This window comes from Scylla paramamosain, chromosome 2 (assembly GCF_035594125.1).
Source record: "Scylla paramamosain isolate STU-SP2022 chromosome 2, ASM3559412v1, whole genome shotgun sequence".
NCBI lineage: Eukaryota > Metazoa > Arthropoda > Malacostraca > Decapoda > Portunidae > Scylla > Scylla paramamosain.
This window is the reverse complement of record NC_087152.1, coordinates 6,497,501-6,515,000: the sequence shown is the minus strand read 5'-3', so window position 1 is coordinate 6,515,000 and position 17,500 is coordinate 6,497,501. Positions and strand designations below refer to the sequence as shown.

Sequence of the window (17,500 nt, the reverse complement as noted above, 5' to 3'; positions counted from 1 at the left end):
AGTTAATATAAAAAGGCATATATGAATCGAAAAAGAGTTTTTAATGTTATTTATTTTTATTTATTTGTTTATTTATTTATTTATTTTTATAATTTTTTCTGGTGAAATATGTTTTTATTTACGCACAACTGCTAAGAAGTCAAAGGAGTACTTTATACATGTACAATGGTTCTTCTTCAGTTAAGGAACATATCGTAATGAGATAAAAATTTTGTAGTTGATTTTTTTTTAACTAATGTCCAAACCTTTACAAAAGATTACAAAATTCTTGAGATGAAAAGTTTTCTTCTAAGGTTATGAATTATTAAATAATGGAAAGTAGATGAATATTGAAATAATGGTATATGTTAACAAAGTGTTTTTTTTTTTAGCTTCTTAATTTTTTTATTTTTAAGGTAAATATGGTTATTTTCTACGCACCACTCCCAAGAACTCGAAAGAATATTTTACATATGTAGAATGGTTCTCCTTTAATCCCCCAGGTAATTCTAGGTGCACTCAGGTGTGTTGGTTTGGATATTTACACTGAGCTTGGTGAAATATTTAACAAGTGGCAAGGAACACGTTGGCCTCTTATTCTTTCCTCTTTACTCATTTATTATTTTCTACTACTATTATAATATCAACAACTACTGTCACTATTCATATTACAAGCAAACGTTCCCTAATGTTAAAGTGTAACGGTGAGTAAGGGCTACGAGGATCATTATTATTATTATTATTATTATTATTATTATTATTATTATTATTATTATTATTATTATCATTATTATTATTATTATTATTATTATTATTATTATTATTATTATCATTATTATTATTATTTCATTTATTTATTTATTTTTTTATTTTTTTTAGTAGGTACAGTGAGAAGTGCACCTTGAATTCGGACGTTATCCGATGAGTGGTGTCAGACTCATGGTAAAATTTGTCTTCACTGCCATGAGAAAAACGGAGACAGACAGAAAGACAAGCAGACACGCAGACCCCCTCGCTGATAACAGTATAGATATTAACAGAAATGCGTCTTACGTGACACTGGTGCTTGATGCCTCACCCAAGACTGAGGCATAGCTGCATGTAACGACCAACCACCGCTGCTCAGAAAGACGGACTCAAGGATAGTTGTAATAACATTTCAAGACGAAAATATTTTATGATCACGTTCTCCTGTCAGTGTTTACAGAGTTTGATGGTTGATTTTAACCCTTTCACTGCGGGTCAATCTTTCCCATAATCATCTACAACTTTTAAGATACATATTTTTTTCAACTATAGTCTCTAAAATGCGTATTTCTGTCGTTTAGTAAATATGAAGTTCTTATTCATTATCATTTAATTTATATCCATCCAAACAATTCACCACAAAAGACAACAAAAACAACGAAAGACTAGCATAGCAGTAACATTATTGCGTTCATCATGAGTCCAGGAGGCAACACAGCGAGCAAGGTGGCCCAGTAACAAGGAATTTTAGAGTAGCAGGAGCACTTGGATTTGACATCTCGTTGTTATGTGATGATTATGAGCGGTGAACGGTTTAATGACACGAATAAGTACATCCTTTGCTGCATCCTCGAGAAGGAAACATGTTAAAAAAGTTCAACCCTGTTATCATCTCATGTAGAGAATGTCACCCTAGACAGTATCCATTATGTGATTGTGTGACTTTATTTGCGTGTAACAATACTAAACAATTCCACCCAGACGTTACCGACGGTGTAAATGCAAGTTTTCATTTCCAGGTGTTCAAAACGCTATTAATAATTGCGAGATGAGCCAAATATTACATGATGACAGCTGTCTAACCCAGCAGACTACCGTGCTGAGAGAGAGAGAGAGAGAGAGAGAGAGAGAGAGAGAGAGAGAGAGAGAGAGAGAGAGAGAGAGAGAGAGAGAGAGAGAGAGAGAGAGAGAGAGAGAGAGAGAGATCGTGTCTGTCCAACGCACATGCAGGCGTACGACCTTTTAGGATGAGAGTAGCCACAGAAAAAAAAATACACACTAAAATGGCGTGAGTCACTTTAATTCAACGGACGAAGGTATTACTTGAGCGAGGGATATGTTAGAGGCTTGCTGGAATTGCTCAAGAGAAGGATAATTTTCTGCGTGATTGTACGGTGTAGTGATTCTGTGTGTGTGTGTGTGTGTGTGTGTGTGTGTGTGTGTGTGTGTGTGTGTGTGTGTGTGTGTGTGTGTGTGTGTGTGTGAGGGGGCAATGCCATCGGCTTCGGAATACCATTATTGAAGGGAAGATTATCGCCTTTCCACATGTAAGGCATATCATTATTGATAACCACACCACGCTGACATCACCGCGCACTCCCAGCATCGGGTGCCTGGACGCCTCACCGCTACTGCCGCTGTGTTAACATCTCATTGAGAAATTCGACCCACTAAATCATGTTTGCAAGGATCCGGTTTTTATCCGCATGTGTATCATACCGTGAACCGAATTACAACATAAGGTGCGAGCTTTTCTAGTAACCTCTTTTCTAATAATCTCTCTCTCTCTCTCTCTCTCTCTCTCTCTCTCTCTCTCTCTCTCTCTCTCTCTCTCTCTCTCTCTCTCTCTCTCTCTCTCTCTCTCTCTCTCTCACGAACACACACGGGTGTTTCAACAGTTGGTGTGCAGTACCACGCAGTACCAAGTGTTGTGTTCCTTCTACACCACATGTTGGAAGTGTCCCCCACGGCCTGAGGGAAAGTCTGGACACGTTTTTTATAGCTAGTGTCGCACCGATGCACTTTGTAACTGCGTAAATAGAACAGAATAGAATATAACAGAACAGAACAGAAAAGAACAGAGAACATAATAGAAAAGAAAATAGGGAAATTGAATAAATTAAAGGAAAAGAAAATAGGACAAAATAAAGTCAAACAAAGAGAAAAGAGAACAGAATAGAATAAAAGAAAAGAAAAAGAAAAGCGAAAATAACAGAATAATAAGAAAGAAGAAAAGATACTCGAACATAACAGAATAAAAAGAAAAAGAAAAGAATACGATAAAAGAAAAGATAAAGAAAATGTGCTACCTGATGATGCTAGTGATGGTGAACGACTCCAAACACACACACACACTCACACACACACACACACACACACACACACACACACACACACACACACACGAGACGTTAGTTTATCTCCGGAGTCAAATTTGTGCCGGGAGAAGATTAAATTTCAAGGTATTCAGCATTTTAGTGACAGGTTGAGGTTCAAGATAAATTATCTGTATGGGAAAGACAAATGACTCTCTCTCTCTCTCTCTCTCTCTCTCTCTCTCTCTCTCTCTCTCTCTCTCTCTCTCTCTCTCTCTCTCTCTCTCCATCAGTGGCTAGACTGTTCATAGTATCAGATTAAGGTGGAATCAATTATAATTTTTTTTTTTCGCATACCTTAAGTGGTGTTAGAAAAAAATTGTTGAGCACCAATAACAATAATAATAATGATAATAATAATAATAATAATAATAATAATAATAATAATAATAATAATTATTATTATTATTATTATTATTATTATTATTATTATTATTATTTTTATTATTATTGTTATTACTATTACTATTATTATAATGCCACATGAAAGGTAATACAATCTTCAAAGAAGTTGTAATGGGCAGCATAATTTAATATTTATTTTTTTATTATTTATTTATTTAATTATTTATTTGTATTTATTTTATTTTATTTATTTTTATTTATTTTTTGTTTATATATATATATATATATATATATATATATATATATATATATATATATATATATATATATATATATATATATATATATATATATATATATTATATTCACAACCGTGAAACGGCATATTTCGCAGCCTCTTTCCCTTGACCCCGCCCTGAACCACTCCTGATGACACTGGGGAAATCACCTCACATTGACCTGCCAACGCAAGTTTACGTTCCTGACGGTACACTTTTTGAGCTGAAGGCGCGACCTCTTCCTCCACTGTGCTGGACCTCTGCATTCGCCTCCCTCCAGTGTTCCGTCATGCACAATATTATAATCCTGAGTCCCCTCTGCTTTCATTTTTCATCTCACATTCCCATGCAAATACTACCGCCTTTCCAAAAACTCTCTCTCTCTCTCTCTCTCTCTCTCTCTCTCTCTCTCTCTCTCTCTCTCTCTCTCTCATTCGCGACGTTCATTTGGAAGCGTTCCAGGAGGGTTGGCAGGTCAGGTCGCCTGCCTGACATGCCTGACAGGCCTGCACGTAACCGCTCGTTGCCGAAAACAAAACTGTGACTTAAAATAAAAAAAATGAAATAAAGACAAAAACAAAAACAAAAACAAAAATAAAACAACACCGTCTATACATGTAACCACTCGGTTAGACAAATGCTGTCTTTTAAACTTCACAGGCAATTCTTATTTCAGATCTCGAATAAGTAACAAATATCAAGGACTTCACATCCAAGACTAAAATGCATGCTTTTTTAATATCTACACTTAACCGAGGATTGCATCGCCCGCCTCACGCTCCAATCTGGACAGCAATGACCTTCCAGCGTTACAAGGAGACAACTCAACTTTCCAGTGCTCATTAAATCCTCGGTGGCCACGACTCATGACACAAACGGAAATGAACGTGTTGCCAAATGATTAACAAATAAAAAGTCAGTCCTTGCTGTTGATAAAAACTAACCGATGTTTTGTTCAAAACAATTTACAAAAATATTTATTCAAACGACAATTGCACAGAGATAAGTAATATGAACAACAACATAGCCGACAAAATATTCTGCAGTTATGACTATTTTGTAGCACGTTTCTGAGAATGTTCTGTTCTAGGAAAGTGAATCTACTCAACTCTGACAAGTTGGAAAGCACGACTAATGGCAGCCTTTCTGCAAACTATCAGCAGACACACAATGTTTTGTTATGAATACTTGTAACCTGAGTGCTTACTAAACAACAGCTGCGGACACTTTGTTGCTTCGTCGCCTCGTTACGATAATCTACTTATTATGAGTTATGTGAGGCACTCCCTGCTGAGGGAAGAGGGAACTTACGTATAGGTAACAAGGAATGAAATATTTTACTAACTATACAGCCAAGGATTCTGTATTCCTCAAGTCAGGTAGCAGAACAGCCTATGATATCCGACCCGACACGGTCAAAGGACTCTACCAATGAACCACAATTAACAGCTACACGGGATGGCCGGCTTCATATAGAGATAGACAGGATACTTAAAACCATCATGTTTCATCATCGTTCCCATACAGGAAATTCCAACATGCGATGACCATGACAATGATCCCAGGTTACCTATGAGCACAATCACTAATAATTAAAACCAAAAGACAGACAGGAGTTACAGGTCTCCAACCTAAAGTACCCTCTGGCAACACAAATACAAAAGAAAAGATAGTTATGAAAAAGTATAAGCACTAGTCCTCATTTTGACAAAGAAGTCTTCTCATTATTACTACTGTTATACTACACATTCAAGTATAAGCATTTACCAAGTCTGCGTTATGTATTGAATATAATAAATATAATAAAATATAATTTTACCTTTAGCCCATAATATTTTCCATCAATTTTCCTGTGGCCTACATTCATATTACGTATGTAAGAAGAAATTTTAGTAACACTTCTATTGCAAATTAACATTAACAAACGAAATATCCCTACATGCTAGACATGGTGCCTGAATGAAACACTTTATATATCAACCTGATAAACATTATCAATATATTCAACCACATGGCTGAATACAGTCATTATTATTCGTACAAGCTATTTGGTGCCTGTTTGTCCAGAAAATACTGATTCTACTCCAAGCCCAATGCAATTTTAACTTTCACAGCAATGTTAGGCAAATTACGTTCTTATTAGCTGAATAATTCCTTGAGGAGTTAAAGAGAATGGAGCTACTCCTCCCTCATCCTGTTAAGGAAATTAGGTTGAATTAGTAGTCTCTTGGGACTGAGGAGGGCACGGTTCCTTATCTGATGTGATAGATATTAAGGTGTTCTAGACACAAGCTGAATTAACAAATACTTGAGCTATATTAATCCATTTAATCATGCCCTTTAAATATTGTTAGTCGGGCCAATATTGAGCGTAGGCACGTTTGTATATATCTAAAGAAACGGTTAAGCTGGACTGGAGCTCATGCAAGTCGAATTCCGCTGTTACACAGTCTGTTCTTTTCTACAGACATCCTACTCAAGGTGAAAGTATCTGGTGTTAGAAATTAAATAACAGAAAAAAAAATTCTTTTGAATTTCAAGAAGAAACTACTTCATTTTGATAGGTTTCGATATGCTTATATTGTGATAATAACCATTTCCGGCGAAATCACATTAAGTTGTATTTTTTTAATGTTTGGTCTGTTACGGTCCGATCCACCACGAGCCGCGACTTTGCTGCACTCCATTATAAAGCTAAGTGTTCCTATCTGTTACCTAACAATCTCTTAATAGCCAAACAGGTAAAGGCACTTTGAAACTAAGTCACACCTAACCTAATAAACCACAAGTTTTATCCTTGCATCCTCTCAGCATTCAGAATTATATATTAATTTATTTTTAAATTTGCTGAGGAACTCGCAAAGACGAGACCTAAACGATAATATAGATGAGGATTTAGTACCTAGAGAATGTTAACGAAAATAATACCGATTCATTAAATTAATGTCGCCAACGGCTGGGGCACTCCTCCTCCATGGCCGCAGAATACTTTCCTAATTCTTATTTCAGATCTCGAACAAGTGACAAATGTCAATGACCCCACATGCAAAACTAAAATGCACACTTTTAAATATTTACACTTAAACGAAGGCCTTAAACGAAAGACAATGTAAAAATCGCAAACACACAGCAGTCTTGTCATGGAGTAAAAATATGCTGACATCCTCCCTCTTCTTCTTCTCATGTGTCTCCCAAACTACATCTCTAACAGATATCAACACGAAATGCACCACAACAATCGCCACATTACCTTTCATCACAACATGGAGGTCGCCGCCATTCAGCCAGTCAGCACCACCAGTTGCCCTTCCTCGCTTCATTCCTCACTCGCCGTTCGCCACACCGTCATCACGCCTCCAACACTCACTGTCCTCACTAGCGATCAAAATGCAACAGGAGACTTGTTAGTCCACAATCTTACAAGTTTACATCACCTACGTCGTCACACAACGGCTGACTATAGACGACATGAGGAACGCTGGGACACGTCTATTCGGCATTCAGTTCGCTTCTCTAAATAATGAATTAAATTTAAATAGATACCAGACGTTTTATTTATTCCCATGACATTTTTTGCTATAAATTTTATGTCATGAATTGCAAGTTTATCAAATCAACCTCTCATAATAAAGAATCCAATACTCCATACATGTGGCCTATAGAGGTGTTTGGTGTAAAAGTTCGAGTGTTTATAGTCCAGGGCAGTGGTAGTGTTGTTGTGTTTGCGTGTGTACGGCGCCTTGTTTTATGTGGATTAGTTGGTGATTTTTCGGCTTTAAAAAGGAAGATATAGCGCAATAAGGTAATGTGGTTGATTGTACTGTGTTGCTTTATTTTTATGTGTGGGCTGTGGGAGGATATTTAGGTTATAACCCATATGTTTGAATTGTACAAGTGGTGTGATGAGAGGGGGCGGGGCACGAGACAGCCATGTTTGTGGCTAGTAGATGTATGCCTATTGTTCTTTTGAAATCAAGACGAGTGTAGTTATTGTGGCTCGTATTCTTCTTTTCTTGTACAATAGCGTTGTTACTTGATTATCATCATTTATCTGTGTATTTGTTTTTAAGAATAGAGAAATAAGACCATTTAATTCGCTTCTTTCATCAGATCTAATTCTTTTCTTTCATCAAATCTTAATTTTATGACTACACAGTCTAGTTAACTGTAGTAAAGCTTAGCGGGCCGAACCCTACTAGTAGTGTGGAGGTATCCTGTATTTCAGTAGTCGACATCCACATATTTTATTTATTTGTTTATTTATTTACTTTTTTTTGTCGTACTATGTTTTGAGTGCAAGTTGCCCTATTTGATTATTGGGTGAGGTTAGACACACTCAGATTATTACAGTACGCTAACAAACCTGCAGTATGAATAAAAAAAAACAAAAAAGTCCAGATATCACTCCAGGCGGCGATCGCATCCTACCGTGTCATTCTTGAATAAAAAATTATGATAATTACCTGCAAGCGATGCGAATAAAATATCAATTAAAAACACATAAAAAAGAACTTTGGAAAATTTAATGTATCATCCTTGAAACTAACGAAAGCCAACTAGAGAAAATTAAGTCTCCTCCTCTTAGCTCCAGATACAATTCGTGCTTTCAACAACTCAAAATATGGACTGGTTTAGGCTTGTCAGGCATGAATGCTTACATACCCTCCGCAGCTTTTACGTGGTTTTTGTTAACATGTTTCCTGTCACAGTTTTGCCGTAATCATAAAGCGAGACCATTTCACCAGTCCATAATGCGTGTTGCTGCCTGGCGTCGTTATTAGGATGTTGGCGGCCTCATTAAAAGTGTCTCCATCCATGCTTACCCGCTCTTTTTGTATCCCATTATTCTCTTGCTAATATGTGTTATCCAATCCTTTTTATTTACTATTACTATTATTCTCACTTATTTATTCATTTATTAATTTTCTTTGCGCTGTATTTTATCACCATCAGCGAGTCAAGGTAATTTTTCCCCTAAAACCGTTATATTCCTGCCATTGTGCTCTTTATCCATTTCATTGGCACCCTGAATGTTATGCATTGCCATAAAGGAACTTGATGGCAAAATGTTAAATATGGTCCATGTCTGCAAATTGTTTCAACCTTTACTGCAATGACGCAGCACACTATGCCTCAAAGTAAAGTGTCGGTAATCGAGAGCCAGCTTGTGAAATGAAGTCAGTGAAATGTTATGATAAAGCAGCCACCAATCATGAGGTCTGCCAGTAAATATAATGCAATTGGAGAGAGAGAGAGAGAGAGAGAGAGAGAGAGAGAGAGAGAGAGAGAGAGAGAGAGAGAGGAGAGAGAGAGAGAGAGAATTGGATATAGGACGACAAAATACATTGCACATAGTTTAAGCGATGAATAATCCCCAGCCTTCATACAGTTCAGCTTTTACTCTCCAGCATACGTGGGTACATATATTTTATTTCATTTTGATTTTTTTTATAACGTTTCAACATTTTTTTTTTTTTCACTGAATTTACAAATTTATTTCATTTCTGCTTCATCGTTTGTAATTTGTTGCTGAAAGAAAATTGAACTGGGAACTAAAAGGTTGACAACACAATTTTTTTTAACAAGTTTATACATTTTTTTTTTTTTTTTGTTTTATCATATTCCCAGTAAGCTGTGCTCATTACAATCTCAAAAACAATATGCACTAGTTATTTTTCCCTTTAGTATTCCTCAGTAAAGGCTAGACACATAACCAGCAATATTCAATAATAACACTAACATGTTTCCCACTCAGACTTCCCCAATAAAACTTCAATGATTAAATCCAGAAATAATGAAATATGGCAAATTTTACACGATATTTTTTCCCCCCCAGCTGAGCCTCTAATACCTATTAGTGGGAGGTTATAAAACTGATGATGAAAAAGTAAAGGGTGTTTTTTTTTTCTTGTTAACATTCTTTCCTTGTTAGAATAAAAAAGAAAACAATAACGATACAATTAACACGTTTTCCATATTAATTTCACACCAGCAGATCATTAAATATTTCACCCCACGACATTTTATCCCCTACTCCATCCACCCCCCCCCCCAAAAAAAAAAAGGAAAAGTCAGACATTTTTTATATACTGACGAATACTAGATAGCATAATGAGAGAGAGAGAGAGAGAGAGAGAGAGAGAGAGAGAGAGAGAGAGAGAGAGAGAGAGAGAGTAGTATAGACTGATGAATAAATAACTACTGAATACACATGCTATTTACCGAGATGAGCCTGAATGTAGTGTACCTTACCATACATTGGGTTAGATATGCGCACTTCACAGCCCCGCCTTGCCTCACAGACACAGGGCGATGTCAAAACTCCAATGCACATAGTATTAACCAGAGGGCGGAGTTCGTGAGGATGATGTATTTTCTTAGTCCACGGAAAGCAGTATTATATCTTGATGAGCTGGAACCCTTAACTTCTCCTCCTCCTTCCCCTCCTCCTCTTCCTCTTTCCCGGGTATGATGCATTGGGGAGTAAAGTGCCACCCAACACGGGCCATAATTCACTTTAATGGTTGCACACAATGACTCTTAGATGGTCCACGGGGGTTCCCTGGGGCCAAGTTCCTCTCTCGTTTCTTGCATTAATTATCTGGAGTAAATTCATCTCGCTTCATATGAATTGGACTTATGTTGCGTGATTGCTGCAAACGGTGCTCAGGGAAATCATTGTGAGGCTCGGCAGGCTGGGCGGGCGGCGAAGTGCTGCTTGGAGGCCAGAAGAAACTGAGAAAAATGAGAGAAGCTTAGGGAAAACATAGAGGAATATCGTAATACACAGAATAAGTAGGAATAAGTTACTGTGTTCTTTTTGGAGACTGAAGCTGGGAAGAAAAATGAGAAGGAAATTTACGGGAAACATAGAAATATTATGATGAATGTAAAAGTTGAGGATTGCTAAAAAAGGGAAGAAGTATAAGTATTTCTAGGAGGCGAAATTGAAACCAAGAAGAAAATGGGAGGGAAACTTCAGGATACATAGAGAAAGACGGTGATGAACGTGGATAGACAGCGATAAATGAGAAGCTGCGTGAAGATGAAACTGAGGGAGGAAGAGAAAAATGAAAAAAATGACATGATGTTATATAGAGGAATGTGATGAAAGTAAAGATAGAGATAAAAGAGAAAGAGATGGAAGTATTGTGGGGAGATCGGACTAATGAAACTTGAAACTAACAAAGGAAAATAATAAAAGACAATGGTTCATAGAAAATTATTATAATGAAAATGGGAGGGGGGTTGGAATAAAAGGGAAGATATGGAAGTGAGAAATGAGAGAAAGGCATAGTGATACATACAGTGTTACTAATATTGGTAGGAGCTTACTAGAGATGAAAGGAAGGAAAAAAACACAAAGATCAAGCGGAATTGAAAGTGAGGAAAGAACAAAAAAGGGAGGAAGGCATACGTATACAGAGATACATTTAAAAAGGTGTAATGAATATGGGAATGGAGGACAAAGAGGGAGGAAACAAGAGAGCTGCGTGGAAGTCAAACTCAGGTAAACATGATACAAAAAAAAAAAAAGAAAACTGGAGGAAAAGCACTGGAATAGACAAAGATGTGATAAACGTGGGAATCAGATACGAGGTGAAAAAGACTTCGGTATGTGTTGAAGTGGCAACGGGAGACTGGAAGAGGGGAAGCAACGCACGGAAACAACGCAAAGGAAGGAGTTTGTGTTCTGAGGAAAAGAGTGGCGGGAAGGGCAAACTTAATTACACTTTTGGAATTTTAAAAAGCTGCGCTAAGGAGATCGGCCCCGGAAAAAATCGGGTATTATTACTTTTAACTCAAAAAGGAAGAGACTAATACTTTTATAATTCAAGACATTTTTACGTCAGAGTTTCTTCAAGTCCTCTTACTTCCTTCCTCCCTTCCTTTATCATCAGCATTCTCTCTGCGTGTTTATTTGCTCATTTTGGTCTTGACAGAGAGAGAGAGAGAGAGAGAGAGAGAGAGAGAGAGAGAGAGAGAGAGAGAGAGAGAGAGAGAGAGAGAGAGAGATAAACCGTTGAAAGAGCTTATTTTGATTTGTTAGTTTGTGTTTGTGTGAGAGAGAGAGAGAGAGAGAGAGAGAGAGAGAGAGAGAGAGAGAGAGAGAGAGAGAGAGAGAGAGAGAGAGAGAAAGAGAGAAACCATTCAGGAAGAGCGAAAAATATATGTACGTGAGTTAATGTAAATAACTTAGCAAGGACCTGAAATAGACATACCGGGACTGGTAAAAAATATATAGGCCTAGGTGTGACGATAATTTGACGCACCTTGCCTGCTCGCCTCTTGGGTCGGTGCCGAAGTGTCTCAGGTCGTGGCGTTTTGCCGTGGTTATTAGGAGGAAAATAAGTGAAGCGTTGTAAAAGGTTTATATCAACCTGTCAACACATATGGTACATACATGAATAAACAAGATAACAGTAAACCCTAAAACAGTCCCCAACCACCAGTCTGAACGTAAACAATGAAACAGTTTCCTAATTTTCAACATCATAATCACCGAAAAGAAAGCACACGATGCATGGCAGTACATTAGCGCGTGATACATACACTCATCAAATTCTTAAAGCAAATATAATCATAGCACAAAAAAAAAAAAAAAATAATTGCATGAACATAGGCATAAACATCAATTTAAGAATGCAAGGGATCACCTACATGGAACCCAAACATATATGAACATCATTTCTACATAATGAAACATTCCAGATTTACCAGCTGCCTTCAAAATACTTTCAGTGTGCACAAAATAGAATATCATAGAATGAATGCAGGGATAAGCATAGCTGTGCAAAGAAAACAAACCATGACTAATGCAGACGTCTCGTATTATGGACTGAGGAAGCAGCACAGTACAATCCTGAAACCATATATGCATACAAGAAAACACCACTCGGACATTAACTGTGAAGAGACGATAATTAACTAAACATTCCGTAGTAAGGCACAAGCATATTCACTTCATTGGCTCGCGGTATTTCCGTCCAGTAACCTCGCCTGTTCACCCTTGCATCGTACAACGCCTGCTCACCCAGAGTATAGTAATCAAACACAGTAATTCAGCACAGGCAAATCACAGTGGCTATCATGGAGAGTGGAGTTAAACTGTCCTCAAATGGCTCCTCCAGCCCTCACGTCAGCGTCCACCACGTCACCCAAACACACGACGAATGAATCTCGAGAAGCGCAAACTACCGTAATTAGTGTTACAATATTAAATTTATCATCTTAATGATACAGTTATATTGGTGTTTAACGGATCGTGCTGCACCCACCGCCCCATCACAGTTTAGAGTTGTGAAGCTGTTATAGCACAAGATTGATCACTAACTTTACACATGAGCCTGCACAAACTTGCTAGTACTCAAGTTACAGGTAGCCAGAGTGTGATGAGTTACGACGACTACACGTATATATCACATTAATCTTTCCTCTGTTATACGGCACGTGTTTCATCAATAAGAGAAAAGAAAATGAAAGGGAAGGAAGGAAACAGAAGATCCAAACATTGAGAAGGGACACGTCAGGGAGTGTCAGACAACACTCCCGACCATCAACATAACTCTGTTCATCTCAACTCAAATCACTATCGAGACATTTCTTCTTCTTCCACGGCCACCTTAGCATTATATTGACTAGAAATTGGAAAATATATTTTTTATTTATTTATTTTATTTTTATTTATTTATTTATTTATTTATTTATTTATTCATTTATTTATTTATTTTATTTTTTACTGTACGAGAGTTGGATTAGTTACGCTCCACCGCCTTAATTCTTTTCATTAATCACAAATCACTCTGAGACATTTATTTGTGTTTTACAGCCACTTCCAAGCATTCTATTGGCTAGAAACTGCAGCCAGCCTTTTACCGGAGAGACCCATTAAAGACTCTCTCTCTCTCTCTCTCTCTCTCTCTCTCTCTCTCTCTCTCTCTCTCTCTCTCTCTCTCTCTCTCTCTCTCTCTCTCTCCAGGCAGGGATTACTGATACTTTGTTACGAATTTATGGGCTTAAGTCAGTCAGGCGCTTAATTAATTGTCAGATATATTTACAAGCCTGAAAAATAAAATAAATTCATAAAAATAAATGCAATAACTCAATTCCTCTTTATCTTTAAGGTATATATTCTTTTATTTGTCTCTGTACGTATATCATCCGGTGTCTCCACGTATCTACTTTGCATTGTAGATCCACGCCATAGTTCTGCCCCGGAAGGAAGAAAGAAGGAAGAAAGGAAGGAAGGAAGGAGCGAGTGAGCGAGTGAGCAAATAAAACAGTTTCAACGCGTCAAGACTCGTAAATCTCTCTGCCAGTACTTATATTTGAGAGTTCTATCAGCTTCCTGCCTTCCTTCCTTCCTTCCTTTTCTTCCTCATGCTGGTTATACTTTCGCGGAGGAAAACACACACACACACACACACACACACACACACACACACACATACACACACACACACACACACACACACACATAGAGAGAGAGAGAGAGAGATCTAAGGCTATACGGGGCAACCTGACAGCCCTTTTAATCATATGACAGTGGCAGCTCTCAAGTGATGCCTTTTTTCATGTGTGTGTGTGTGTGTGTGTGTGTGTGTGTGCACGCTCCTAATTACTCAGTAGCGTTACTACACACACACACACACACACACACACACACACACACACACACACACACACACACACACCTCACCACCGTCACTAACGCAGCCTCAAAAATTCAGTAATTGGTTCCCCGAAAACAATGTCGGGACTTGTTTAGCAACCACCAGTCGTCCTGCTGATGCTGGCGTGGCGCGGCTTTGTGCGGATGAACACAAAGGAAGAAAAAATTCTGTAGCCTTGGAGATCCCTACATGTTGTTTGGGGACTAAACTATCTAGCATACAGTACGAGGAAAATTATAATAAAGGTGAAGGCTCCTCCCCACCCACTGCTCCCTTCATTTACGACTGTCAACGAAAAAAAAAAAAGGTGTATTATGTAGAATGGAGAAACTGCGCCAAAAAAATTAACAGAAAAGAGACGAAACTCCACTGGTACTTCTCTCCAGTGCGTAACAATTAACAACTTCAGTAAAGCGATTTTTCATTAGTAAACACGAACCAATTTGAATTTGCTAGATTTGCCGATAAGTTAATCCACCAAAGATTACAAACGGTGGAAGGTTAAGTGGAAAAAAGAAGACTTGCCTTGGGTCCATCATTTTTGTGAGTGGCTTTGCCTTAGCTGTGGATTAGAGTCCAGAAACTTGTCTAATCTGATTTGGAAAGCTGTTACGTTTATGTTACTGACGACATTAGGAGGTAAAAATTTCTAAACGTTAGCGATGCGATTGAAGAAAAGTACTTAGCTTCGTTTAGCGTGAATCTTTAACCTAATATATTGACGCTGTTTTGTTTTCTTGTTAAATATGATCGGTCAACTGTATAGTCATTACCTACATTATTATTATCTAAACGCAGGTGAGCACAGGAGGTAGGCTTAGGAGGAAGAGATACTGTATTAATAGAGGAGAAGTACATTATTGTATCTTACCTCACGCCTTCTCGTAGTTTACATGTAGAAAATGAGATAGGCTCAGGAGGAAGGGGGTACTATATAACAAAAAAAAAAAGTACATTGTTACATCTTCACGCCTCCTCGTAGTGTACGTGTAGAAAAAGGAGGTAGACTCAGGAGAAAGAGACACTAAATAACTGGGGAAAAAAATTACACTATTACGTCTTACCTCAAGCTTCCTCGTGGTGTGCGTGTCTATTCGTAATGAAGGATATGTATGGGTGAGTGGATTAGGCCTCACCCCGGCGACGTGCGGTGAGCTACTGGGGTCTTTTGTCCCTCGCTTGGGTAATTTGTCAAGTGGGGAGCTGCTACTTGGCTGGTCGTGTAGGGTGGGTGGAGGGGAGTTATTGGCTGGAGGTGGTAGTAATGTGGCATGGGACTCGTGTAAGGTTATAGTGGTGGTTTGTCAGTTTTGTTGGGTGGGACTTGTGTAGGGTTTGTCTTTAGGGTATTCTCGCGCAGTGGTGTTGGGTTTAGTGGTGGTGAGTTAGTGGCCGGGGTGTGGTAGTGCAGTGGTGGTGAGTGAGTGGCATGGGACGTGTTAAGTGTAACGGTGCGAGACTTAGCGTAGGGTTAGTGGTGGGAAGTTAGTGGATGATGCGGGTCTTCATGTAGTGCTGTTAGCGGCTCTGTGTTGGTGTAATGACATGCAGAATTTTGCAGGGAGTGTACTGGTGTGCTTCGCGTTGTGTACACATGTTACGCTGGGAATGTAGATTATTGGGTTTTAGAGATTTCTTTGTTCCCCACACGCGACGGCGGTACTATCTCGGATTAAGTACGATTTTACCATTTAGATATTAAAAGTGTTGTGTACATTATTAAAAGCTTTTTATAAACTTTAAAGAGCATACAACACGAAGCGATAGAATTTTATTATTTTTTTCACGTGGCATTCGTCAGCAAAACGTGCGCCTGTAAAACCTGAAATATATATTACACTAGAACGAAGGGTGTTCCACAAGCGGCTGTCAGTGTCCACTGACTCACCACTGTTTCAGCAATGCATGGCCAGGCCAACTTTGTGACAATATTAAGTTCATTCGTTTCTTTCACCCAGGGACATTTGTCAGTCTTCATCCATAAAAGCAGTCAGTCAGCAGCAGCACGGGTAAACACAGTGATGGCAGCCGAGCCCTGACCTGACGTCTTGGTGGTGCACTGATTAAATATTAATACCCCTGCAGCGCTGCTCAACATTTGGTCGGGTGCCTTGGTGAGCACTTGTTTACGATAACTGTATTATGTTGATTTTCCTCTCGGCATTGCTTCCTGGAATATATTTGGTCTGTTATCGATATCTGTTTGTAGTATTTTTACTTTCTTTTAGCGTGATGCAAAACTGATTTCGAGGATTGCTTCGGCTAGTGGTTACAATTCTTTTCAGGTGTTGAGAGTATCACGTGCCATTCCCATTTCTAAGACTTTCATTGATTCTTTTTCTGTAGCATATGTTCTCTACTTGGTATCGTTGCCGTGACGCTGAAAACAGTTGTAATATTAAGGAACGTATTTTGAAACACTTCTGTCCGCAACTCCATTACTTACAAAACCCTCTAGTTGAAGTTCCATGGGTTTTCAAGGATTTTCTCTTTTTGTGGTTTTCGTGACATATTAACAAGATTTCTGTAACATGAACATGAAAAACAGCCTTGGTAACCTGGCTTATCATCTTTGTGGCCTTTGAAAATAGTCGCGGTGTGTGTGTGTGTTTGTGTGTGTGTGTGTGTGTGTGTGTGTGTGTGTGTGTTTGAGAGAGAGAGAGAGAGAGAGAGAGAGAGAGAGAGAGAGAGAGAGAGAGAGAGAGAGAGAGAGAGAGAGAGAGAGAGCGGTAAATGTCGTGTGGTGGCCCCTTCCATCCCCTGTAGCCCCATCCATCCTTATCCCATCCCTTTACGCCTCCCCCTGGACTCATTTCTCATCCAGAACAGATCCGTCTCCTCCCTTCCTCTCTTCCCCACTCGTCCTTGTCACTCCCCAATGCTCACACACACACACACACACACACACACACACACACACACACACACACACACACACACACACACACACACACACACACACCTGCCGGCAGCTACATGGAGGAAGAGAGGAAGGGAGAGAGGCCGGTCATTTGTTTGGCTCATGTGTGGATGTCTCGGAAACTCACTCGTTTGTGGGAGAGATTGTCTCTTAATGTTCGGCAGTTTACTATGTGTGTGTGTG

At 38.6% G+C, this 17,500-nt stretch overlaps 2 long non-coding RNA genes across 2 annotated transcripts in view; both read right to left on the bottom strand.

Moving 5' to 3' along the window:
- Positions 1–7,179, bottom strand: part of LOC135109313 (uncharacterized) — a 28,070-nt gene extending 20,891 nt beyond the window's left edge. The window contains exon 1 of the long non-coding RNA XR_010272654.1: positions 6,975–7,179. This is a non-coding gene — a long non-coding RNA (uncharacterized LOC135109313). The remainder of the gene's footprint in view (positions 1–6,974) is intronic.
- A 2,641-nt stretch (positions 7,180–9,820) lies between these two features.
- LOC135106441 (uncharacterized) lies at positions 9,821–12,870 on the bottom strand. The gene is made up of 3 exons (XR_010271309.1): positions 12,759–12,870; positions 11,998–12,105; positions 9,821–10,459 (listed from the first exon to the last, which is right to left on the bottom strand). It is a non-coding gene; the product is annotated as an uncharacterized LOC135106441 (long non-coding RNA).
- Between the last annotated feature and the right edge of the window lie 4,630 nt (positions 12,871–17,500).